This window comes from Schistocerca gregaria, chromosome 5 (genome assembly GCF_023897955.1).
Source record: "Schistocerca gregaria isolate iqSchGreg1 chromosome 5, iqSchGreg1.2, whole genome shotgun sequence".
Taxonomy (NCBI): Eukaryota; Metazoa; Arthropoda; class Insecta; order Orthoptera; family Acrididae; genus Schistocerca; species Schistocerca gregaria.
Genome location: NC_064924.1, coordinates 211,732,229 through 211,756,510, shown reverse-complemented (window position 1 = coordinate 211,756,510; position 24,282 = coordinate 211,732,229). Strand labels below are relative to the sequence as shown.

Here is a 24,282-nt window from a genome sequence, read left to right as displayed (position 1 = left end):
ATATGGAGGGGCATGTGTCAGCCTATTGCTCTCTCGGCCGTTGTTTTCGTGACCGGTGCCGCTACTTCTCACTCAAGTAGATACTCAGTTGGCCTCACAAGTGGTGAGTGCAGCCCGATTGTTAACGGCACTCGGCAGACCCATATGGTCATCCATCCAAGTGCTAGGCGCCTAATTTCGGTGAACTGACGGGAACTTGTGTTACCACTACGGCAAGGCTGTTGGTACACTATTCGCTTAAGGAGTCCCGTAAATGATTTTGAACTGGTAAGAGGTAGTCACATGGCTCTCCACGGCTGACGTAAGTCATGGTAGTGAACTGGTGTGTGTGTGTGTGTGTGTGTGTGTGTGTGTGTGTGTGTGTGCGTGTGTGTGTGTGTGTTTGTGCGCTACTCGGCTGTTTGGAATCAGTGGTGTAAGATAGGTCGATGGGGAGATGTAACAGATTGATAGCAAGGTGAATGTTTTTTTGTATCAAGACGGACTGTCCAACATTTCTCCAACGAACTATGCAGCACCCGCAGCCTCGTAGAACGGCGTATAAACGGCAGTCGTATAAAAAGAATCCTGTCGGCCAGAGACTGGAGACTAATGTCAGGCTTATCCCGAAGTCACAATCGCTTTCAAACTTGGCAGCTGGTAATAAACACAGATGCATCTCAACCAGTTCCCGAGCGAACATCGCATAGGGACATACACGCGGTGGACTTTTGGAATCCGGTACCCCGCAAAAAAACCTACGTCGACCCATCAGAGTCTCTGAACCGAATGCAGTCGTCCACTCTGTTCCAGACGAAGCTTCTCAGCCCACAAGGCCAGGGCATTCACAGAGGGTGGGTTTGCTGCTAGTTGGGAGGCCCAACATTAGACGCATAATAGGGCCCCTAAGGAACATAGCTGCCAAGGAGGTGAAGGAATCCAGTGTGCTCTCCTTGTGTATACCGAGGGGAGTCATTCCGGATGTGGAAAGGGTGCTTCCGGGTGCCATGAAGAGTGCAGAGTGCTACTAACTGCAGTTGGTGGCCTATGTCGGTACCAATAACGTGTGTCGCTTTGGCTCGGAGGAGATTCTCTCTGGCTTCGGGTGGCTAGTGGAAATGATAAAGACTGCCAGTCTTGCTTGCATGATTAAGGCGGAGCTTACCATCTGCAGCATCGTCGACAGAACCGACTGTGGTCCTTTGGTGCAGAACCGAGTAGAGGGTCTGAATCAGAAGCTCAGGCCGTTCTGTGACCATGGAGGCTGTAGATTCCTTGACTTGCGCCATCGGGTGGTGGGATTCCAGGTTCTGCTTAATAGTCAGGAGTCCACTACACACAGCAAGCGGCTACACGGGCAGCGGGGGTTGTGTGGAAGGGACTGGGCGATTTAATAGATTAGAGGGTCTCAGGAAACTACAGAAAGGACATCCGTCTAAAAGGGGGCAGATAAAGCACAGTAAGGTAGTTGGAGAAACGATCGGTATTGTATTTTTAAACTGCCGTAGCTGTGCTGGGAAAGAACCCGAGCTCCAAGCCCTAATAGACACACCAAAAAAAGTTTAGCATCACGTCGGTTCCGAGAGTTCCGGAAACTGTACAGAAAATTGGAACAGAGATCAACATAACCCTTTTTATTGCTCATGAAAACCGCACACTGTATGTGTGCCACCAAACAGCGATACCTTCAGTGGTGGTGGTCGAGATTACTGTACACACCGGTTCCCCTAATAAACAGTAGCACGTCCTCTTGCATTGATGCATGCCTCTATTCGTCATGGCATATTATCCACAAGTTCACTGTTTCTCCAGATTACCCTTCTCTTCAACGGCGATTCGGCGTAGATCCCTCAGAGCGGTTGGTGGGTCACATCGTTCATCAAAAGCCCCTTTTCAGTCTATTGCGGGCATGTTCGATAGGGTTCATGTCTGGATAACATTCTGGCCACTCTAGTCGAGCGATATCATTATCCTGAAGGAAGTCATTAACAACACGTGCACGATGGAGGCGCGAATTGTCGGCCATGATGGCGAATGCCTCGCGAATATGGTGCCGATATGGTTGCACTATTGGTGGGAGGATGGCATTCACGTATCATACAGCTGTACGGCACCTTCCGTGTCCACCAGCGGCATACGTCGGCCCCAAATAATGCCACCCCAAAACAGCAAGGAATCTCCAACTTGCTGCACTCGCTGGACAGTGTGTCTAAGGCCTGCAGCCTGACCGGGCTACCTCCAAACACGTCTCTAACGATGGTCTGGTTGAAGCCATATTCGACACTCATCAGTGAAGAAACGCGATGCCAATCCTGAGCGGCCCATTCGGCATGTTGTTGGGCTCATCTGTACCGCGCTCCATGTGTTGTGGTTGCAAAGATGGACCTCGCCATGGATGTCGGGAGTGAAGTTGCACATCATGAAGCCTATTGCGCACAGTTTAGTCGTAACACGACGTCCTGTGGCTGCACGAAGAGCATTATTCAACACAGTGGCTTTGCTGTCAGGGTTCCTCCGAGTCATAATCCGTAGGTAACGATTATCCACTGCAGTAGTAGTCCTAAGCCGGCATGAGTGAGGCATGTCATTGACAATTCCTGTCCCTCTATATCTCCTCCACGCCCGAATAACATCGCTTTGGTTCACACCGAGACGCCTGGACACTTCCCTTCTTGAGAGCCTTTCCTGGCTGTACAAAGTAACAAGGCGGATGCTATCGAACTGCGGCTGTAGGCATGGTTGACCTGCAGACAACACAAGCCGTGTTCTTCCTTCTTGGTGGAATGACTGGAACTGATCGGCTGTCGGACCCCCTCCGTCTAATAGGCGCTACTTATGCATGGTTGTTTACATCCTTGGGCGGGTTTAGTGACATTTCTGAACAGTCAAATAGAGTATCTGCGATACAATATTCATAGTCAACGCCTGTCTTCAGGAGTTCTGGGAACCGAGGTGATGCAAAACCTTATTTTGATGTGAGAAGTTATAAGTACGGAAAGCTGGCTAAAGAAGGAAAAACATTGTGCCGAAATTTTTGCAAACTACCTAACAGTGTTCAGAAAGAATAGATTAAATACAGTGGGTGGTGGAGTATTTATTGCTGTCAGAAGTAGTTCACCTTGCAGTGAAATTGAAGTAGATAGTTCTTGCGAAACAGTGTGGATAAATGTTATACCTGACACTTGGACTAAACTATTAATTGGATCGTTTTATCGAACCCCCGACTAAGGAGATATAGTTGCTGAACAATTCAAAGAAAACTTGAGTCTCATTTCAAATAGGTACCCCACTCATACAATTATAGTCGGTGGTTGTCTTCAATCTACCCTCGATATGCTGAAAAAATTATATGTTTAAAGCCGGTGGCAGGCATAAAACTTCAACTGAAATTGTAGTGAATTCTTGCTCTGATAATTATTTTGAACAATTAATTCATGAGCCCACTCGAAGCGTAAATGGTTACGAAAGCATACTTGACCTCTTAGCAACAAATAATCCTGGACAAATACGGAGTATCATGACGAATACTGGGATCAGCGACCACAAGGCAGTTGCTGCTAGGCTGAATAGTCACAACCATCAAAAAGAAACGCAAAGTACACCTAATTAAAAAAGCTGATAAAAATGCACTTAACGCCTTTTTAAGAGACAGTCTCCAATTCTTCCAGTTTGATCACGTAAGCGTAGAAAAGCGTAGAGACAGTATCCACGGCAGTTGAGATATGTAGACTACATAAATTAATAAGTGATGGTACTGGCCTCCAAGGCACACAAAACGGGTCGGATCGCTGTTGCAGAAGCAACGAAAAAAGCACGCCAAATACAAAAGAACGCAAAATCCTCAAGATTGGAAAAGTTTTGTAAAAGTTCGAAATATAGAACATGCTTCAATGCGAGATGTTTTTAATAATTTCAATAACGAAACTCTGTCTCGGAATCTGGCAGGAAACGCAAAGAGATTCTGGTCGTATATAAAGCACACCAGTGGCAAGACGCAGTCAGTACCTTCACTGCGCGATAACAATGGTGAAGTCACTGATGACAGTGTCACTATAGCACAGTTATTAAACACAGTTTTCCGAAACTCCTTCACCAAGGACGACGAAGTACATAGTTCTGAAATCCAATCAAGAACAACTGCCAAAATGAGAATCATAGAAGTAGATATCCTCAGTGTAGCAAAGCAGCTTCTATCACTTAATAAAGGCAAGCCTCCGGTCCAGATTGTATACCAGTCAGGTTTCTTTCAGAGTATGCTGATCCAATAGCTACATATTTAGCACACAGAAAATTCCGTACGTAAAGATTGGTTAATTGCTCAAATGATACCAACAACCAAAAGGGAAATAGGAGTGATCCGCTGAATTTCAGGCCCATATCACTAACGTCGATTTGCACTTGAGTTTTGGAACATACACTGTCTCGGAGCCTTATGAAATACCTCGAAGAAAACGATTTATTGACACATAGTCAGCACGGATTTAGGAAACATCGTTCATGTGAAACACAACTAGCTCTTTATACTCATGACGTAATACGTGCTATCGATAGGGGATGTCAAATTGATTCCATATTTTTCCAGAAGGCTTTCGCACCGTTCGTCACTAGCGTCTTCTAACCAAACTGCGTACCTACGGAATATCGCCTCAGTTGTGCGACTGAATTCGTGGTTTCCTGTCAGAAAGGTCACAGTTGGTAGTAACAGACGGAAATTCATCGAGTGAAACAGAAAACAGAGTGAAACCCGGCGTCCCCCAAGGAAATGTTATATGACCTCTATTGTTCCTCATCTATATTAACGAGATAGGAGACAATCTGAGTAGCCCTCTCAGATTATTTGCAGATGATGGTGTCATTCATCATCTTGTTAAGTCATCAGATGACCAAAACAAATTGAAAAAGATTTAGATTGGACATCTGTGTGGTGCGAAAGTGGAAATTGACTCTGAATAAAGGAAAGTGTCAAGTTATTCAGATGAGTACTAAAAGAAATCAGCTAAATTTCGATTACGTGATAAGTCAAACAAATCTGAAGGCTGTAAATTCAACTAAATACTCAGGGATTACAATTACAAACAACCTAAACTGGAACGACCACATAGATAATGTTTTGGGTAGAGCAAATCAAAGACTGCGATTCACTGGCAGATCCCTGGAAGGTGCAACAGATCTACTGAAGAATCTACCCAACTACATCTGTCCGTCCCATTTTGGAGTATGGATCCACATCAGGTGGGACTGACGGATGACATCGAAAAAGTTCAAAGAAGGTCGGCTCGTTTTGTATTATTGCGAAATGGGGGAGATAGTGCCACAGACATGACACGTGAGTTGCAGTGGCAATCATTAAAACGTAGGCGTTTTTCGTTGCGACGGGATCTTCTCATGAAATTCCAGTCACCAGTTTTCTCTGCCGATTTGCAAAGACATTCTTTTGGCACCCATCCACACAGGAAGAAATGTTCATCATGATAAAATAAGAGAAATCAGGCCTCGCACAGAAAAATTTAAGGGCTCGTTCTTCTCGAGCGCCGTTCGAGAGTGAAACGGTAGAGAGACAGCTTGAAGGTGGTTCATCGAACCCTCTGCCAGGTACTTGATTCTAAATAGCAGAGTAATCACGTAGAAGTAGATGTATGTTATTAAGTGTCCTAAGCATATGGAGCAGTCTGGTGACACTAAATGATTTCTGAACTGTCCTAAAATTCACACCTGTGACAAAATTGTATCTCCGTTATCAAATGAACAGCTACAAACAGCTAACCCTCAAAACACACTCCATTACCAAGCAATGCTGATCTTTATTAGAGACAAAGCGATGTTCTAGTGGGGGAGAGAATGTGATTGTAACATGATCAGGAAAGGAGTTCATTATGGTCGCCTGCAACGAAAACAGTATTTGTTTCGTGGTTCAGTTTTTGGAGCATCAGCCGGCGATAAGGACATTTCCAAAGAACATGTTACGAATATTGATGCAGGAATCTCCAATACGCAATTACTACTGTGAAAAATAGGCACTTTTAATATTTTTGTTCGTCAGATGCAGGTCACCATAAAAGTACAGGGAGTATCAAGAAAAATAAACAGATGTTAAAAAATCTTAACTATTATGTTATTGGACATTTGTGCGTGAACAATATACTGTTGGAAAGGGCAAACTCTCGAGTTTTACGTGGTTCCCGCTTGGTAGCAGTAGTGTGCGCCCACTTTAGTCTAGTAAAATTGGTGTCGGAACAACAGACAGCGTTTTGTGTTTTACGTTTTGCGGAGTGTGGGTCAGTAATAAAAGTTCAGCGTGACTTTCGCAGTAGGTTGGTGTGGATCCTCCTACATCACATAGAATTAAACGATGGCGTGACCAAGTGCGAGAATTTTGAAATCAAATAATTACTGAACAGTGGATCGGTTGCACTGGACCAAATGATTCAGCCTTACATTACTGACCTCCAAGGTCACCGGACCTGACTGTATTCGATTAGTTCCTGTAGTGGTTAATAAAAAATTCTGCTTATGTGCCTCCGTTACCAACAACGACGAATGAACTGAGACATGAACTGAGACGTGGCATAACAGCAGCTGCGGAAGCTGTAACTCAAGACATGCTCGCTGCAGTGTTACGGAAAAATTTGAGTACCGCATTGACATACGCCGTGCACCTCAAGGAGGCATATCGCACACCTACGAAAAGGTATGGAAAAAAATTGATTTTTCTGTTCGTCAAAAAATAAAATTCATTGTATATGTTTATTAGTTTCAGAAATATAGACGTGTCAAATAGGACGATCCTTTTTAATATTCCCTGTGTTTGAGCTGAACATTGAGAAAGAAAATTTGAAAATACGTTTTTGTCTTGCTATCATCATATGGGAACCGGCTGACGCCATATACATTCTGATGAGTGGCTTTCCGGACACATGACGCGGTAAGGAAAGTAAGCGGCCGGAGCAGAGATGAATGGCGAAACATTCTAACGGCAAAACAGGTGCAATAGGAAAATCCACTGACGTAAGTGACTTTGACAAAGAGCGGATGGTTATTTCCCGGTTCCTAGGAACGAATATCTCGGAAACGGCGAAGTTGTTCGGCTTTTGTCGTGCTACTACTATAATCGTCAATGGAAAGTGGTAGGAGGGCGGTGAAACCATGAGTGGGTGACTTTGTTTTCGACGCGCACGCCTCACCAACGAGGTTGGAACATCGCCCACTCTATAAAGCAGGATACGCTGCGATGTGCGACAGACCTGGCGACAGAGTGCGATGACGGTGCACGAACAAGTGTTTCGGGGCAGACCGTTTTTGAACATGGGGTTGCCGACTTCTACGTGTTCCCATGCTGACCAACAACAGTGTCAGTTACCACTGCAGAAGGCACGGGAGCATCGAGACTGGTTCATAAATCATTGGAAATGTGTCGGTAGGTCGGATGAATGACGTTTTTTGTTGCAAGAGGTCATGGTTGTGCCCAGATACAACATCCAGGCGCGAGTTGCTGTTCGACACATGCACCGTGCCAAGGACGTGTGTCGGGGGGAGGAGGGGGGAGGGGTAGTGTTATGCTGTTGGGGACATTCACTTGAGCTTCAATGGGCCCTATGGTAGTAATAATATGTACCATGTCAGCTGTGGACCACACCGACCTTATTGCGTACCACCTGTGTCCCTTCATACTTGATGTCTATCCTAACGGTCATAGCATCCTTCAGCAGAACAACTGCTCATGTCACAGGTCCAGAATCGCTTTGAGAAGAATTACTGTGCGCTCACATCGATTTCTTGGCCAGCAATTCGCCTGATCTGAACCCGATGAGTAACGTTTAGACCCTGTCAGGCGGAAATGTACCACGGACTTGTAGAATCAATGCCACACAAATTAGCTGCTGTACGGCATTCCAAAGGTGTTCCAACACGCAAGTTATAATATTTTGGCTTATCAGCGTATACGAGTTTCTTTTTCTTTTTTCCCCAAGGTCCGATCGGCCACGAAACTAAAACTGCAGAGAAAATTCGATGAAGCGTTGTGCAGATGTGTTGCTGCAGTGTCTGTAGTATGCCCGTCGATCGCGTCACGTTGCGTATTTCAGTTCTGAACACACTATGAGCAAGTAAAGATGCCTGGAACAACATGGTCTCTCACCAAATGTGAAGTTCGTGCTGTCATTCGATTTCTTCACCCTGAGTTGTTCCGCCTGATTTCATGCAGCCCACATAACGTAGCTGTCATGCGTGACATTGAAGTGCGGCAGTAGTACACGAACTTCAAAGCAGGATGTGCAGACTTCCATGATGCAAGCGATCAGGGAAGGAAGCGTGTGTTAGCCGATGATATTGTTCAGTGAGTGGATCAAACGATTCGAGAAAATGATATGCGAAATTCAGAACAAGTGAATAAGCATATTGTTATGGCATTGTCCTTCTTGGGCAACGGCCTTGCCGCAGTGGATACGCCGGTTCCCGTCAGATCACTGAAGTTAAGCCCTGTCGGGCGTGGCCGGCACTTGGATGGGTGACCATACGGGTTGCCATGCACTGTTGCCATTTTTCGGGGTGCACTCAGCCTCTTGATGCCAATTGAGGAGCTACTCGACCGAATAGTAGCGGCTCCGGAGATAGGAAACCATCACAACGACCGGGAGAGCGGTGTGCTGACCACATGGCCCTTCTATCCGCATCCTCAGCTGAGGATGACACGGCGGTCGAATTGTCTCGGTGGGCCACCTGCGGTCTGAAGACGGAGTGCGTTGTACTTCTTCATGAAAATGCTCTGCTGCACACTGCAGCTCCAACGAAGTCGCTTCTGCAGGTTTTTCAATGGAAAGTATATGATTGCCCACCACACAGCCTGGACTTGGACCCCTCTAATTTTCATCTCTTTACTCACAGGACCCGCTGACTATTAGAGCAGCTTTTTGGCAAATAAAACGAGCTGCAGACCAGCGCACAGAATTCGTGGACAGTAGAGGCTGCTGCCTTCTATGACGAGGGTATTGGAGAGTTGGTATAACACTACGACAAATGTCTAAGTCGGAGTGGCGACCATGTAAAGATGTAGCTGAAACGTTAGCTAAATCTTGCAAATAAAACATTTTTCATTTTCACTATGGTTTATATTTCGCGATCGATCGGACTGTCAAAGAAAATAGCCTTTATACACAGGATGCTCGGAAATTTCCGCTACAAACTACTAGGACTTTTAGAGTGGAGTGGGTACGTAATACTTTGAATAGAAACCCATGTCTGGAAACGTTCCACTTTCGTGCTACAGCCGTTTGAAAACATGTTTTCTGTGTAGCTTTGTAACAGGGTATCTGTGTGGGGGTGGTTACGTCAGATTGGTTGATGTCATTTGACGTCCGTCTTACCTCTCTGACCTGTTTCGTCCGACATTCACGTGTCTGCGAGGGTTAGAGCAACACGGTTGAGTAGACGTTTGCAGAATACCCCGACATGATCCTTCTGTATAAGGAAGGTCACGCTAATGGAAGAGCTGTTCCTCGCCTATAAAGATCGTTATGCACAGCATCGACTCCAATCGCATACCTTTTCCGCCACAATTGCGCAACGGCTTCGAGAAAGGGGTACCGTCACAAGTCATCAGAGGTGACTGAGGTGCTCCAAGGAGATGTCGCACACCCGAATTGAAGGAGAATCTGTCAAGGAGTACACGAGCAATAGCGCGTGCAATTGATGTTGCTCCCAGCATCGACTGGTATGTCGTGTATGACCAACAACTGCATCCATACGCCTGAAACACTCCATACCGCCTCTGACACCCACGGAAACGTGAATGAGGCTCGAACCGTATGAGAGAGGTACGACAGATGTCAAATGACGTCAGCCAATCCGACTTCAGCACCCCCGCCCTAGCTCCAACCCCGCCCCGCCTGCCTGCCCTGCTGCGTACCCAACTATCAAACATGTCTTCAACCGGCTGTAGCATGCAAACAGTATGTTTCCGGATGTGGGTTCCTATTCAAAACATTATGCACTCAGTTAAAACTTCCGTGCTGAGAGGCCGTGGTCGATGTGGAAATTTTATACACCGACCAGCCCGGAAGTTTTAACTGAAGACAACACCGGCCGTGAAAGCCTACATTGTGTGATTATGTACTCATTCGTATCTAAAAGTCCTAAAAGTTAGTAACTGGAATTTCCGAACGCCCTGCGTACTCTATTGGTATTATACACTCATGCACATAAATTAAGGAGAACTGCAGAATGTGGTGCCACACAACATGGCACTGCACGAAACTGGCGCTAATAGCATATGCACACAGGGAACACACACACAACACAGATCTGTGAGTCCACGGTATTGGTGATAAGTTGAGAAAACCGTCCCGAAACACATGTGCTACAAAACGCCACTGTTTCCTGCACATGTACCCCGACATCATTACGAGATATGAACACCATGCAGAGGTACACAGGCTGCACAACGTGTTGCCATACTGTGGATCAGGTGGTCGAGCAGCTGCTGGGGTATAGCCTCCCATTCTTGGACCAGTGCCTGTCGAAGCTCCTGAAGTGTCCTAGCAGTTTGAAGACGTGCAGCGATACGTCGACTGAGAGTATCCCAGACGTGCTCGATGGGGTTTAGGTCTGGAGAACAGGCAGGCCACTCCATTCGCCTGATATCTTCTGTTTCAAGGTACTCCTCCTCCATGGCACCTCGGTGGGGCCGTGCGTTATCATCCATCAGGAGAAAGGTGGGACCCACTGCACCCCTGAAAAGGCGGGAATATGGTGCAAAATGACATCCCGATACACCTGACTTGTTACAGTTCCTCTGTCAAAGACATGCAGGGGTGTATGTGCACCAATCATAATCCCACCCCACTCCATCAAACCACGACCTCCATACAGGTCCCTTTCAAGGATATTAAGGGGTTGGTGACTGGTTCCTTGTTCACGCCAGATGAAAACCCGGTGAGAATCACTGTTTAGACTATACCTAGACTCGTCCGTAAACATAACCTGGGACCACTGTTCCAATGACCATGTACTGTGTTCTTGTCACCAGGCTTTATGGGCTCTCCTGTGACAATGGGTCAGTTGAATGCAACTTGCAGGTCTCCGGGCGAATAAACCATGTCTGTTCATTCGTCTGTAGACTGTGTAGACTATGTGTCTGGAGACAAATGTTCCAGTTGCTATGGTAAGGTGCCGCCCAAGGCTACTCCGTGGCCATCTGCGGGCACTGATGGTTAGATATCGATCTTCTTGTTTTGTTGTACACTGTGGATGTCCCGTACTGTAGCGCCTGGACACGTTTCCTGTCTTCTGGAATCGTTGCCATAATCTTGAGATCACACTTTGTGGTACACGGAGGGCCCGTGCTACGACCTGCTGTGTTTGACCAGCCTCCAGTCGCCCTAGTACTCTACCTTTTATAACGTCATCAATATGCGTTCTTTGAGCCATTTTCAACATACAGTCACCATTAGCACGCCTGAAACCGTCTGCACACTTACTCGCTGGACAGTACTCTGACATGCACGAACACACCTCTGCTTATGTGGACTGCTGCCAGCGCCACCGTGCGATGACCGCAGGTCAAATGCACCGCATGGTCATACCCCGACGTGATTTAAACCCGCAAACCGCCCACCAAAGCGTTGTTTCACCATGTATGAGCATTATCTTTAATTTTTGAGCATGAGTGTAGATAATTAATTGTTCTGATCTATATCTTAAAAATCAGAGTAGTGCATAACAGAACAGGTATTAAGAAGTGTTTTAAATTGCAATATGGTGACGTCGGAATGAAAATGAACTGGAAAAAGTTGTCGTCTTTCTGTAGCACTCTCGTTTGTGTTGACTTCGAAATTTTGTTACGCGCCCATTGGGGGCCGTGTACGTCACCACAAGAAAAAGAGCTAGAATATCTTATTTGGAGTCAGAGTCTTGTAGATTTTTGAGGTCAGGAAAAAATGTCGTACAGAGGCTGCGTCTGTGTGGATGCGGTTTGAACTTGGAAGCGACGAGACGGGGCTGCGTCGCGGTCGGCGGACGTGCCGCCCGGGTGGACCGTAGCGTGTTAACAGTGTAATTCCCGCCTTGCTCGACGCCGCAGGCGCTAATTCAACGGAGAGGCTTTACAGGCTCTTCCTATCGGGCTGTGCCCCGCTGCAACGCTGCTCCTTTTACAGCGATTAGGCTTGTTACATACAACTGACAGCCTTATTAATTTGACGGAGGAAAGAGGAAGGGGATTGGGAGGAGGGGGAGAGAGAGAGAGAGAGAAAGCGCGGGGGGGAGGGAGATAGATAAATAGATACAGATGGAGAGAGAGAGAGAGAAAGTGACAGAGGAGAGTGCAGGGGCGGAGGGGAGATGGAGGCTCATTCCCCTTCTTCACGCTTTTTTTTCTTCCAGCCGTGTCGTTTCGCTCTTTTTATTCCCTTCTGCCCGCCCCGTGCTGTCCGCTGAGACGTCTGTCGCGTGGCGATTATACTCGTTCCACTGTGGTAACAGGCTTACTAATTTGACGGGGCGAGGTACAGGATTAGCTGGTCTCCCTCTAGCCTCCTCCAGCGCCACCACATGCCGTCACTAGCAGCGCCATCTAATTTCGCAAGCTAGCTACTTTTTTTTTTCAAGGAAAAAAGGAAATAAAGCAGCCTGTACCTACATATATACTCCACAGAGTCACTGCAGGTGTATGGTGGAGGACACGTGTTATCAATATTATCGATCTCCTACCCTACCACATTCACGTATTGAGCGACAGAAACAGCAATACACTAGTCTCTCTTACCTTAGTCTCCTTTAAGTTCACGTGTAGGGGATAGACAAATATATGGAAGCACCAAAACACAACACACTACCATGCTTAATACGATATAGGAAACTACTCGTATTATAAACTATTTCCAGGCGTCTTGGAATGGGGGAATACAGGTCCCGTATGGTTTTCAAGGGAATCTTATACCCTTTTTCCTGCAATACGGTGCCAAGATCGGCAATGATGGTGGCAGCGAATAGCGATCAAGCGTCCTTCTCTTCAAAGTGGAGCACAAAGACTCAACAATATTAAGATCTGCCGACTATGGTGGCCAGAACAATTCATCCTCGTACTCATAAAACAAGTCCTAGACGATGCGAGCTGTGTGGACAGGGGGCCTACCGTCTTGGAACACAGCTTCCTATTTGGAGAACGAACGTTGTGCCATGGGAAGGACCTAACGAGCCAAAATGGTAACATAATCCTTGCAGGTAATGCAGCCTTGCAGGGTAATGTTAGGGTCCAAGTAATAAAATTGTATGGCTGCCCAAGCCATTAACGGAGCCCCGATATGTTCCGCTCCTGGAGCGTAAATTAAGGTAGAAGTTGCAAACTGTGTGAAACCGGACTCATGCGACCAAATTACTTTCTTCCGTTGCTCCACAGGCCAGGTTTTGTGGCTTCGGCACCACGTTTTCCTGTTACCAGCACTTGCGTCACTGACGATTGGTTTTGGAATTTCAGCTCGCCGTACAATTGCCTGCTTATGGAGCTCGCCTCGTAGTGTTTTGATATAGACAGGGTTCATGTGTTCGGCTTCATTTCTGTAGTAACTTTTGCAGCTGTTATCCTTTTGGTTTTCGTGACAATTCTATTCAATGGCCGTCTGTCAGAATCACTCAACATACACTTTCGTCTGCGTTGCGACTTAGCAGATGTTGTATCGTTTTCCCCTCTGTGGCATACATCTTCGCGATGATGCCTCTTGAAACGCCAAACACTTCCGCTATCTTAGTTACGGAAGTATCTGCCATATGAGCACCAACTATTTGCTCACTTTCGAATTTAATTAGCTATGACATAACTCACTCACAACTACACAGAACACCGTTCTGACAAGGACTCACATATACAACGTGTTGAGAACATTGCGCAAGCGCCGTTCGTGGTCAAATACAACAGCACGACGTGCCAGTTTCGCTAGATTCTGCATTTATGTTGAAGCAAATTTTTCTCGCGGTATTTCTATATTTCTGTCCGACCGCTGTATATTATAAAGTATAGCCATTCGTTATACATAATAGCCACTGATAAAGCACCTCAGTATATCGTTTCATACGGCTACGCATGACAACACGTAACTTCCACGTTTATATCTACACCACTGGCCATTAAAATTGCTACACCACGAAGATGACGTGCTAGAAACGCGAAATTTAACCGCCAGGAAGAAGATTCTGTGATATGCAAATGATTAGCTTTTCAGAGCATTCACACAGGGTTGGAACCAGTGGCGATACCTACAACGTGCTGACATGAGGAAAGTTTCCAACCGATTTCTCATACACAAACAGCAGTTGAACGGTGTTGCCTGGTGAAACGTTGTGATGCCTCGTGCAAGGAGGAGAAGTGCGTACCATCACGTTTCCGACTTTGATAAAGGTCGGATTGTAGCCTATCCCGATTGCGGTTTATCGAATCGCGACATTGCTGCTTGCGTGGGTCGAGATCCAATAACTATTAGCAGAATATGGAATCGGTGGGTTCAGGGGATAATACGGAACGCAGTGCTGGAACCCAACGGCCTCGTATCACTATCAGCAGACATGACAGGCATCTTATCCGCATGGCTGTAACGGATTGTGCAGCCATGTTTCGATGCCTGAGTAAACAGATAGGGTCGTTTGCAAGACAACAACCATCTGCACGAACAGTTCGACCACGTTTGCAGCAGCATGGGCTATCAGCTCGGAGATGATGGCTGGGGTTACCCTCGACGCAGCATCACAGACAGGAGCGCCTGCGATGGTATACTCAACGACGGACCTGGATGCACGAATGGCTAAACGTCAGTTTTCCAGATGAATCCAGGTTCTGTTTACAGCATCATGATGGTCGCATCCGTGTTTGGCGACATCGCGGTGAACGCACATTGGAAGCGTGTATTTGTCATCTCCATACTAGCATATCACCCGGCGTGATGGTAAGCGGTGCCATTGGTTACACGTCTCGGTCTCCTCTTGTTCCTATTGATGGCACTTTGAACAGTGGGCGTTACATTTCATATGTGTTACGACCCGTGTCTCTACCCTTCATTCAATTCCTGCGAAACCCTACATTTCAGCAGGATAATGGACGACCGCATGTTGCAGGTCCTGTACGGGCCTTTCTGGATACAGAAAATGTTCAACTGCTGCCCTGGCCAGCACATTCTCCAGATCTCTCACCAACTGAAAACGTCTGGTCAATGCTGGCCGAGTACCTGGCTCGTCAAAATACGTCAGTCACTACTCTTGATGAACTGTGATATCGTGTTGAAGCCGCATAGGCAGCTGTACCTGTACACGCCATCCAAGCTCTGTTTGACTCAATGCCCGGGCTTATCAAGGCCGTTATTACGGGCAGAGGTGGTAGTTCTGGTTACTGATACCTCAGGATCTATGCACCCAAATGGCGTGAAAATGTAATGGCATGTCAGTTTTAGTATAATATATTTGTCCAATGAATACCCGTTTATCATCTGCATTTCTTCTTGGTGTAGCAATTGTAATAGCCAGTAGTGTATATTTGCTAACAGAGACTCTTTTACTCCTCAAGCAACAGAGGATGGAGACTACTCCTTACCCGTTACTTTCTCAAATGGAGCACGTGAAAAATTTTTCAAATTGTTCTGAGCACTATGGGACTTAACATCTATGGTCATCAGTCCCCTAGAACTTAGAACTACTTAAACCTAACTAACCTAAGGACAGCACACAACACCCAGTCATCACGAGGCAGAAAAAATCCCTGACCCCGCCGGGAATCGTACCCGGGAACGAGCGCGTGAAGAAAAACTGAAAGACTGTTGGTGAGTCGCAGTAGACAGCAGTCTTGTGATCAGGCCTAGAGGATCGTGTAGTTTCGGTTGGCCTTCGGGCATGTGGTTTCCAGAACTTGGAGCCGCTACAGCTCATTACAGCAGCTTCTCAGCCGGCGTCACGAGACTGAGTAGACGATGGTCGTGTCCCCTACCAAACAAATATTCCCGCCTGTACCGGAAACTGAACATGGGTCATCGGCAAGGCAGTCAGACGCGCTGACCACTCAGTTACGGAGGAGTAAAGTTTGTGTCAACTAACTCTCCATTTCGCGAAACGTAACTTTAAAAGCAAACCTCTCCGTGACGCACAACGCCTCTCTTGTAGAGTCAACCACTGGAGTATGATGCGCATCTCCCCCTCTACACGAACCCACTATCAAATGCGTTGCTTTTATTTTTATTTTGGTATATTCTCTGTTAATCGGGTCGGGTCCCTGAGTGAAGAGCAGTATCCAAGTAAGTGTCACTCTATACTTTCCTAAGGTGCCTTATTTAGCTGGTGAATTATATTCCCTTAGGATTATTTCAGTGGATCAGCCTGGAGTCTGATTTTCTTGCTGCAACTAATATGTGGTCCTTCCTTCCAAGACGAAACATCTAGGAATTTTAGGTCTTTATTTATTTATTTTTCATTAGTCTTCTGACAAGTTAGATTGGATTGGATTGTTTGGGGGGAAGAGACCAAACAGCGAGGTCATCCGTCTCATCGGATTAGGGAAGGATGGAGAAGGAAGTCGGCCGTGCCCTTTCAAAGGAACCATCCCAGCATTTGCCTGGAGCGATTTAGGGAAATCACGGAAACCTAAATCAGGATGGCCGGACGCGGGATTGAACCGTCGTCCTCCCGAATGAAAGTGCAGCGTGCTACCACTGCGCTATCTCGCTCGATGACAAGATAGACACGGCCCGCCTACGAATTCCTCTCTTGTGCTAACCACTAGGTGTCAGAGTAGCACTTGAGCCTCACGTCCTCAGTTATCTGTTGGGTGTTTTCCAACTTCCTTTACTCCCCTACTACTGGGCGCGGTGGTCTCGCGGTTCTAGGCGCGCAGTCCGGAACCGCACGACTGCTACGGTCGCAGGTTCGTATCCTGCCTTGGGCATGGATGTGTGTGATGTCCTTAGGTTAGTTAGGTTTAAGTAGTTCTAAGTTCTAGGGGACTGATGACCGCGGCAGTTGAGTCCCATAGAACTCAGAGCCATTTGAACCATTCTCTTCTTTTGTTTTCACACAGTCCATGATTCATTACCATACGATGTTGTGCTCGAAACACAGGCTATCAGAAAATTTACGACAGTTACACCTCACACTGGGTACAACACGGCCATTGTTGAAAACTGCACCGTTCAGAAGTTTTTTCAGTCTGCTTGCATAAGGAGCAGAAGTGGACCAACGCATTACTGACTTCTTCAGTTTGCGAGACTCCTTCTCTTGAATAAATCAGCCAGTTTTTCTGAAATTGTAATTATTTGTTTGTACATGTGCAACACATCTACCGATTTACGTACTATTCGGATAATTTCTTGGTACGTGGTACCTCGTTCTTTATTTCTTTTTCGTGTTTTGTCTTAGAATGTATTCGAGACGTCTGCTATGCCGGAAGGGATGCAACGTAGATACAAGTTGGCCTTGCTGCAGAGGATGCGAGATGATGAAGCACATTTCCGCCTTAATGCTTCGCTGCCCGATAGTGACGGGGGAACATATGAGACGCCCCCCCCCCCTCCCCTCCCCCACCCACCCGGCGCACAATCGCGCTCGCGATCGGAACTCCCGGAACGCTCAAAACAAATTATAATTTTCTTTCGTCGTCCCCGTGGGCTTTTTTGTTGTGATTTCATCCCACTAATTATGCCATTAGCTCAAATTAAACTCAACGCGAAGTGGCATCCATTAATAGAATGACGAAGGAGGTTTCGTAGTTCTAAACAAAGTTGTCTGATCCTTAGCAGGCAGGTAGAGGTGACAGCAGTGGAGAGGGTAATGAAACGGAAGAAGAACGAAAGAGAAAGAGAGAGAGAGAGAGAGAGAGAGAGAGAGAAGGTGCCCGTCGATGTCGGGCTTATTATTCTGGCCTCGTTTGAATTGATTAACAAACTGTAGGCTACTAATTTGTTGGACGACGTTTTATTTGAGGCGAGTGAGGCGTGCACTCGCTGTTTGACAGCGGCTAGACTGCGATGGCAGCGGGCGATGCGCGTCTCAACCATTAGGCCCCTTGTCTCGCCTTATGTAAATCATTTAGGGGCCGCCCGTCCGCGTTGGCACCGCCTTCCTTTTTCCGAAACATCGCGGCTGTGCCTCTTCCTCCCCCCCCCCCCCCCCTACCCCATTCGATCAGAAGAGCGTAAATTATGCAGATAAGAAAGAAGGCGGCACGAGAGATGCTAATTAGACGCGCGTTACTCACGCCCGCTGACAGATCAGCTGGCCCGGCGGCAGTGCACGCAGCCGCAGTAGAAGCCCCCTGGCCTGCGACCCCAGTGCGCTCGCTATTTGTTTCCGTCCGCGCATGCGCCCTGGAGGTACAGTCCGCAAAGGAGCAGGGAGAGCATTATGCACAGCGTTCCACCCACGAGGGAGAAATTCATATAGGGATTTACGGTAATACGTCATGCTTCGCTGTCAGAACACTGCAAGATTATCAGTCTGTCATTTCGTTTCTAATGGCTGGTTTAAAGTCTTCCTTATATACTGTATTTTATCTAGGTGGTATTGCATAGTTTTAATTATTGTTAAGAACTGTATTATTCAATACATGGCTGTAACGGTGTATTTTAGACGATCGACTTCGGTCTAGAATCAGACATCATTGGGTCCAGAAACCAATCACCTAAGCAATGACGTAATTCGAATAACAATAATCAGATATACATTGTTCCAGCATTGATATTAGCTGTAAATACGTAATCATGTACAATATTGTATTGTTTTTGTGCCACATACTACAGAAGTAAGACGAAATCCTGTAGAAATGTACGAGCGATGTATTACGGTATGAAGTGAAGCTGACAGCTTAAGATACCTGCTTGAAAGTGGCCCTATTGTTATTCTAATTACGCAAATGCATAGCTGAGATGGTTCTTTGACCCAACGCTCAGACCGAAATCGATCGTCTCTAATAAAGTACATCGTTAAAGCCGTGTATTCAATAATGCAGTTCTTAACATTCTTCCATTATATTTTCGTTTCTTAGTAGAAAGATACTGGTTTCATTGCATTGTGATCCTGATTGCCAAAGCCTGTTTGTACTGCACTATTTGAATTACATTGTAAATATGTAGGGAGGTAAGAAATAAATGACAAGTATTTTGGACAAGTCAGGAAAACTGCTCGTGAATCCTGTGGATGCCTTGGGCAAATGGAGGGAATATTTTGAAGTTGCTCAATGTAGGTGAAAATACGATCAGCAATGTTTCAGATTTCGAGGTACAATGGGATAGGAATGATGATGGAAATAGGATCACATTTGAGGAAGTGGAGAAAATGGTCAATAGATTGCAGTGCAATAAAGCAGATGGGGTGGATGAAATTAAGTCGGAACTCATCAAATACAGTGTAATGTCAGGTCTTAAATGGCTACACAGGATAATTGAAATGGCCTGGGAGTCGGGACAGGTTCCATCAGACTGGACAAAAGCAGTAATCACACCAATCTTTAAACATGAAAACAGAAAAGTTTGTAACAACTACAGAGGCATCTCTTTAATCAGATTTGTGAGTAAAATCTTCTCAGGTATTGTTGAAAGGAAAGTGCGAGTATTAGTTGAGGACCAATTGGATGAAAATCAGTGTGGGTTTAGGCCTCTTAGAGGTTATCAGGACCAGATCTTTAGCTTACGGCAAATAATGGAGAAGTGTTATGAGTGGAACAGAGAATTGTATCTGTGCTTTATAGATCTAGAAAAGGCATATGACCGGGTTCCTAGGAGGAAGTTATTGTCTGTTCTACGAGATTATGGAATATGAGGCAAACATTTGCAAGCAATTAAAGGTCTTTACATGGACAGTCAGGCAGCAGTTAGAGTTGACGGTAAATTAAGTTCATGGTTCAGAGTAGTTTCAGCGGTAAGACAAGGCTGCAACCTGTCTCCACTGTTGTTCATATTATTTATGGATCATATGTTGAAAACAATAGACTGGCTGGGTGAGATTAAGATATGTGAACACAAAATAAGCAGTCTTGCATATGCGGATGACTTAGTTGTGATGGCAGATTCGATTGGAAGTTTGCAAAGTAATATTTCAGAGCTAGATCAGAAATGTAAGGACTATGGTATGAAGGTTAGCACCTCCAAAACGAAAGTAATGTCAGTGGGAAAGAAATATAAATGGACTGAGTGCCAAATAGGAGGAACAAAATTAGAACAGGTGGACGGTTTCAAGTACTTAGGATGCATATTCTCACAGGATGGTAACATAGTGAAAGAACTGGAAGCGAGGTGTAGAAAAGCTAATGCAGTGAGCGCTCAGCTACGATCTACTCTCTCCTGCAAGAAGGAAGTCAGTACCAAGACTAAGTTATCTGTGCACCGTTCAATCTTTCGACCAACTTTGTTCTATGGGAGTGAAATCTGGGTGGATTCAGGTTACCTTATCAACAAAGTTGAGGTTACGGATATGAAAGTAGCAGGTACTAGTAGATGGGAACAATGGCAGGAGGGTGTCCACAATGAGGAAACCAAAGAAAAACTGGGAATGAACTCTACATATATAGCAGTCAGGGCGAACAGGCTTAGATGGTGGGGTCATGTTACACGCATGGGAGAAGCTAGGTTACCCAAGAGACCCATGGGTCCAGCAGTAGAAGGTAGAAGGAGTCGGGGCAGACCAATGAGAAGGTACCTGGTTTCGGTTAAGAATGATTTTGAAGTAATAGGTTTAACATCAGAAGAGGCACCAATGTTAGCACTGAATAGGGGATCATGGAGGAATTTTATAAGGGGGCTATGCTCCAGACTGAACGCTGTGTGGACTGGTCGATTTCAATGAGTTCTTAAGTACATTGCTTTTATTATGCTTTATGTTTGTTTCCATCCTTTTTCCGTACTTTGTCGCATTTAGTGAGGACTCCATTTTGAAAACGTTTGAAAAAATGATATTCAGCTTTATTATGTCTTTTCATGGACTCAGTATGTAATCCTGCTTTGAATGATTTTGCTTCTGCCATAGTGTCATGCATTTCACAATGACTTGCAGAGTATGGAGATAGACACAGATGAGTATGCTTTGTAATCTTAGTGACTAGACCAGTCTTCCTTACAAATACCAAAAAAGAAATGCAACCGCGGTTAGACAAATGTATTCACACGTTATTAACAGGTGCTACAATCAATACGGGCCGGTCGCTGTGGCCGAGCGTTTCTAGACGCTTCAGTCCGTAATCACGCTGCTGCTACGGTCGCAGGTTCGAATCCTGCCTCGGGCATGGATGCATGTGATGTCCTTAGGTTAGTTAGGTTTAATTAGATATAAGTCTAGGGGACTGAAGACCTTAGATGTTAAATCCCATAGTGCTTGGAGCCATTTGAACCAAACAATACTTTTTAGTGGAAAGCAGTGCTCCTATCCGATGAAAATTTCGTGGGCCACCATTAAATGCGAGAAGTACGAAAAATAGTTGTGAACAAAAATAACTTACATCATGTACAGCACACTTTCAAAATATTAAAAGTAAGCAATTCACTCACAGATTCATAAACAGTAACAAAATGTTCAGCTGTGTGTGAATTCCTATGAGACCAAATGGCTCAGGTCATCGGTCCCTAGAGTTACTAACTACTGAAATTAAATTAAACTAAGAAGAACACACACACCCACACACCCGAGGGAGGACTCGAACCTCCGGCGAGAGGGTTTTGCAATCCGTGACTTAGCGCCTCAAACTGCGCGACCACTCCCCGCGGCTAAACAGTGACGAATAGGCGTGAGCCCACAAAGTACGTTGTGATGAAATCAGCTTCTGTTTTATATGAAACAAAACAAATATAGAATCAGCTACCTCATCCAATATTACGGATGAGAGCGTACATTAAGCAGAATTCGTTCTACATACTAACCATGCAACTGAAAGAGTGCAGTACGCACAAAAAAAGTTAGACGCCATCTCTCCGTAGTGTGTCATAGAGTAAATAATTTTGTGTGGCTCAGTGGCCAGAAGCAAGTTCTTCAATTGGGCGCCACTTGGGGGACTCCTGTGTTCTTGATCTTTTCCAGTTATCCGACCGGGAAAGGGAACTTACTAAGAGTTAAACGTGGAATCAGAGCCACGTGTCGTTCCTGGCAACACCTCACATCGTCCACAGATGAAGGCTACATAAAAGGTGCACTAAAAATTTTTGCAGTCCGACAGGGATTTGGTTCCACGAGCTCTCGATTTCTAGGACTAAAAACCGCTGGTAATTGTGTGCACGGCACTCCGCCACGCAGTGTACAGTAGCTTACATATTACATATGCAGCCGTGGCAGACTTCACGGTTGATAACTGTTGAATCCTGCCTAAACATTGAATATGTGGTGTCTAGGAAACCTGCTTTCTCGTATCGCTAGACAAAAATTCAAACAAACGGCATTAATGAGTTTTATTACGAAAAGTACATGGCAATACTTTACTTTGTGTTAAACGAATGTGTCGCAAGCAAAGGGCGACAGACAAAATAAACAATGTTCTTCAGAACATACAATTCCTGAGTCCCTGCACTTGAAGTGCCTGATCTTGCTTCTGTGGAACTGGGCCGGGACCAGTCGGCGCGTCACTTATGTCCTCGTCGCATAGAGACCGCTGCCATAGTGTTGTCATCCTGGAGAGGGTTCGGTCAGCGTGCAGTTGGTTGACGTCTTCGCAGCCCTCTCTTCTCTCTCGTTTCCGACTAGCATGCCGGCGCTTGACTTTACGCCGTAACAATAACTGCCTCAGATTTCATTGTCAGGTAAATAAAAATGCCTGTCGTGTGACTAGGGCCTCCCGTTGGGTAGACCATTTACTGGGAGCAAGTCTTTTGAATTGACGCCACTTCAGCGACTTGTGCGTCGATGGAGTTGAAATGATGATGATTAGGACGACACAACACCCAATTCCTGAACAGAGAAAAATCTCCGACCCACTCGGTAATCGAACCCGGGCCCTTAGGATTGACATTCCATCGCGCTGACTACTTTTTTTTTTTTTAATCTCATTTTGTACGCTTTTGTTCGTTGCATCTGCTCGGGGCGGACGTCGTTAGACATCCGTTTAAGTTCGTTGTTGATCAATTAGCTCAGTTTTATTTTATTACAGAGGGCTGCTAACCCTCTAACCGAACACGCTGAGCTACCGTGCCGGCAGTTCTTTTTTTATTTTATTTTATTTTTTAAATTTTTTTTAGTTCGTTGTAATTGTAGGGCAGCTAACCCTCAGACCGAACACGCTGAGCTACCATGCCGGCTTGACCACTCAGCTACCGGGGGCGCACATTGTTAGGTGATACAGATAATTTTGTGTGTGTGTGTGTATGTGTGTGTGTGTGTGTGTGTGTGTACGTACGAGATATCTGGCACAGCCATTTCAATACGAAATACGAAATATAGATAGAATCGCAGTACGCTTCTTACGGAATTATCTTCCGTGTGGTGTGAATGATTCACTCTCTACCAAAAGAAACGTTTCGCTGACAGAGTTGTTTCAGAAGTATATTGAGCCACCACCAGCACAGATAACTTCAAAGCCGTCTAAACGTACTTTATTTGCATTATTTGTCTTCATTGTTGAATACAGTTAAACTGATGTTTTAGACACACCTTGCATGTTCGTAGCATACAGCGACGAATATGTCAGCGGTTCGCGATGTGAGGAATGGCGCGGAATTCTAAATGTGCCGTGAAGAAGCATGTGATCTTGGAAGGAGCAAGGACGAGAATGTCTAACAGAGGCGCCGGCATTCCTATGCCCGCAAGCGGAGGGGTGAGGGAGTGAGGGGGGGGGGAGGGGAAGGGGCAGCATCAGATGGGGCGCAGGCGCGGCAGCGACAAGGGATTTGCGTCAGGCTCGCTGCCGAGGAAAGTCAATTTCCTGCGAGGCCCCCACCCACACCCACAAGGATTACTGGCGCCGGCGACTCCGCCACTCAGGCGCCCCGCCACTGCGTTTACCTTTGCCTCGCCAGCCGCCAGCAGCTAGCTGCCGGCCCGCTTCTTTGGCGAACCGGAAGGCTGCCAAAACAACACGCTGCCAGTAGAATCTCCCTAGCAGGTATCTATGGCGTCTGTTCAAGTAAGCAATGGGCGCCGCACACTCCAGAGGATTCGACAAGGAAATGCTGTTACAGTCAGTTCCCTTCGCCTTTATTTTCAGTCTGTTTGCCTAGTCTCCTCCGTTCCACCACAAAGAATACTGTCGCCCTGAACCTGAGCGCTACTGCAGCATGTACACTGTAAGAGAGAAAAAAGACGACGCGCCATGAAAGAATTAAGCGAATGGAACGGAAGTCGGGAGACGTGATGTACATGGACAGAAAAAAA

The 24,282-nt window shown here is 46.0% G+C and overlaps 1 protein-coding gene and 1 pseudogene across 1 annotated transcript in view; both read left to right on the top strand.

Moving 5' to 3' along the window:
- Positions 1-24,282, top strand: part of LOC126272401 (retinal homeobox protein Rx1-like) — a 343,405-nt gene that overhangs the window by 59,487 nt on the left and 259,636 nt on the right. The window lies entirely within an intron of this gene.
- On the top strand, positions 8,397-8,514 carry LOC126274501 (5S ribosomal RNA; annotated as a pseudogene).